The sequence below is a fragment of the Pinus tabuliformis genome, chromosome J, assembly GCF_031772625.1.
Source record: "Pinus tabuliformis cultivar Carrire ecotype Pingquan chromosome J, CPIR1, whole genome shotgun sequence".
NCBI classification, from domain to species: domain Eukaryota; kingdom Viridiplantae; phylum Streptophyta; class Pinopsida; order Pinales; family Pinaceae; genus Pinus; species Pinus tabuliformis.
The window spans coordinates 1346026906-1346030894 of NC_142295.1; positions in this window are offsets into that span (position 1 = coordinate 1346026906).

Here is a 3989-nt window from a genome sequence, read left to right on the forward strand (position 1 = left end):
CCTTCAAATCCATTTATTCTACCTCAAAATTAAAAGTAGTAGCAACAGATCAAGGTAATCTAATAGAAATCACCTTGGCAACAGGAGAAAAAATATCACCAAAATCAATTCCCGGCACCTGGGAATAACCTTTTGCTACCAACCGAGCTTTGTATTTCTCCACCTTTCCTTCTACATTTGTCTTCTTATTGAACACCCATTTTCTGCCAATGGGTTTCCTTCCAGCCAAAAACTCCACCAGATCCCAAGCCTCATTTTTGTGCAAAGATGCCATTTCATCAACCATGGCCTCTTTCCAAAGTTTTCCATCCTTTGAATCTACTACTTCCTTCACAATTCTGGGATCATCATCAGTAGTAGATAAAGCAAAAGTTTAACAAAAATCATATGGACTATACCTTTCAGGCTGTCTTCTTTCTCGAACTGATCTTCTCACATCCGGAGTTTGTGGCTCTTCATCTTTTGATTCCTCCTCTGCTGTAGACTTTGATTCTTCCTCCTTTAACTCAAACTCTATCTTCTTAGGTTCCTTTGGTTAGACTTCATGTTTAATGACATCTTTTACCTCTCTGAACACCACATCTTGGCTATACACAACCTTCCGTATGACTGGGTTCCAAAGCTTATAACCCTTTAAAGCATCCTTTTACCCAATAAAGATGCACTTTTCAGATTTACTATCCAACTTGGTTCATTTCTCCTTTGGAACATGTACATGTGCATCACATCTAAATACCCTCAGATGTGAAAGAGAGGGTTTCTTACTAGTCCATACTGCTTGTGGAATCTTATCCTCCAATGCTGATGAAGGTGACCTGTTGACCAGGTAACATGTAGTATCCACCGCCTCTGCCCAAAATTCCTGTCCTAACCCGGCACCACTGAGCATGCTTCTTGCCCTTTCCATCAACGTCTTATTCATTCTTTCTGCAACTCCATTTTGCTGAGGTGTATATGGAGTAGTCTTCTACCATTCTATACCATACTTCTTATAGAATTCTTCGAATTCCTTAGTGCAAAACTCTCCACCGTTATCTGTCCTCAGCATCTTTATCTTCTACTCTATCTGGTTTTCCACCAGAGCCTTGAATTCTTTAAACCTGTCAAAGACTTCAAATTTCTTCTTAAGGAAATATATCCATGTATTCCTTGAGAAGTCATATATAAATGATACATAGTACACAGACTTACCCAATGATGGAACCTTCACAGGTCCAAACACATCACTGTGTACAAGCTCTAATATCTGTTTCACCCTCTTATTACTAGAGGGGAAACTCACCCGATTCCGCTTCGCATATACACAATTTTCACAGAAATCAAAATCCACAAAGCTATTACTCATACCTTCTACCATACCTTTACCATGAAGTATTCGAAGGCCCTTCTCTCGAATATGTCCAAGCCTTTGATGCCACAACATGGTCTTCTCTCCAGAGACCACTAGATTTTCTGCTCCACTTTCAGGAACCACAGAACTGTTGCACCCATCAATAACAGTGCTACCTTGCAGCTTGTACGGAGTTCCATTTCGAACTTGCTGCATCAATACCACTGCTCCCCAAACAATTTTGCAAGTATCCTTCTCGAACACTGTTTTTACACCTGCATCATCCAACTTTCTTACAGAAATCAGATTTCTGGCCAATGCAGGAATATGTAAAACACCCAGAAGTGTTCTAACCCTTCCACCCTGCAACCTCAACTTTACTTTTCCATGACAAATGATTCTAGCCTTCCTATCATCCCCTAAGAAGACATCACCACCATCGTATTTTTAATACTTGCAAAACCACTCCCTATGGGGAGTGAAGTGAAAGGATGCACTTGAGTCAATCAACCATGCCTCATGATCTACATGCGTACTTGAAGAAGCCAAGTACACATCCCCACATTCATCTAAGGTGGTTTTCGCCTCTGCAGAAGGAGCATCATCAGATCCCTTTCCTTTATTAGGAGCTTTATATTTATAGTCCCTTTTGTAGTGCCCTTCCTTTCTGCATTTTCAGCACACCACCTTTACAGGTTTTCCTAGAGATTTAGATCTCCCACTAGATTTAGATCTCCCACTCTATGACTTATTTTTGTTTCTGTTCTGGGACCGTCCTCATACAAACAAGGCATAACCATTCTGGCTCTCCATATTTTTTGGTGTCATCTCCTCCATCAACAAGGATGAGACTATTTCATCAAACTGCAAGGTAGTTGCATTGCTACCTATTGCAATAACCAGACTATCCCATGAATCTGGTAGAGAACACAACAAACTGATGCAGTTATCTTCATCTGAAATTTTAATATCAACAGATTCTAACTAACTTACCACAGTATTAAATGTGTTCAGATGCTTTGTCACTGAGTCTTCATCTTTCATCCTCAGGTTATACAACTTTTTCCGCAAGAACAGTTTATTCACTAGAGACTTAGATTGGTATAAAGTCCCTAACTTGTCCCACAAAGCCTTCGTCATAGCTTCCCCTGATACATTCAACAGTACTGAATCTGAGACACACAATCGTATTGTGCTCTTTGCCTTTCAATCCAACTTCTTCCATTCTTCATCAGACACTCTCATTGGTGTAGTACCTAGATCTACCACGATCCACTGATCTTTATCCACCAATAGATCCTCCATCTTGAGTTTTCACAACTCAAAACTCTGACCATTAAATTTCTCAATCTCTATCTTTCCACTTCTCGCCATCTTCTTTCACCACCAGAATCGATCTCACAGATCTCCCACTGAACAGGGTCTACCACAGGCCCGAACAAAACCCTTCAGCAACAAAGGTGTCCCCTTGAAGCCAAAATTTCCTTGATACCAAATATAAGTTTTAACCCCATATAGAAATTACCTGCATACAAATTCTAAAACACAGAAAATAAACAATGTGAGAGCATAACACATAAAACACATATACAAAGAGATTTTCCCCTGGTTCCCAAACCAGGGCCACCAGCTTGATTTTTCATTATGTTCCTTTTAGTGTTACAATACATATTTATACATGCCGAAGCATCCAATACCATGGACTGAAAACCATCATGTCTAAAAACCATGTGCGAAAATCATGCACAAAACCATAGGTGGGTCCACCCAACCTAACATAGGGTCCAAAACCAAAATTTCCTGGGGCACTACCCCTGATGCAGCCCAGGCCACTGCAGGCTGCTCTTCCAGGATCTTTAAAACATGCACCGCTATACATCCAATTCTCTGCTCAAATTCTTTTATATCTAAACTGATTTTAAAACAATAAAGCCTTTCCCTTTGAACAAAATACCAGCGCTCCTCATGCTAACTCTTAGAAGAAACCTATTGAAATGGACTAATTGAAGAATGGTCATGCACATAGATGTCACATATTACCATATATATATCCACTGCGCGCTGGTTACAAGTGGAATTTCACAGATATCTGTTTTTCCCTACGCACGTTCTCTTCACACTCGAAGTGATATATTGGTTGCACATACCAACGATTGAATTGCTCCGGCTAGCATACAGCTCCATGCCAACCCTGCACATATGATTTTACCATGCTGTTTGCGTATCTAAATTGATATGCTCGACAATTATCAAACTGCGCCATTTACACATCAGATATATAAATGACGAAATTTCCAGGTTATTAACATGAATATATAATTCCACTTACGCCATCATTCCGACTGTTATAATCCTTAATTGGAAGCGACGACAGTTCAAACCAGATACACACAGGCAGTGAATTATATTAACGCGCTCTTCACATTTACTCCGTTACATTAAAACTCCATGTTCGATGACTGTATATCTGCGCGCCTCTACACAGTCAGGTCGGCACGGTTCCACGCTTCCCCTGCGCCACTTAAAGAAAACTACCAGAGTTATATATGCGCGACAACAAAATAAAAATCTAAGCCATCAACACTTGAATTAAACCACATACAAGCGCGCCACCATTCTTAGAACCAGTAATCTCGTAACCGATGCATACCACGTGGTT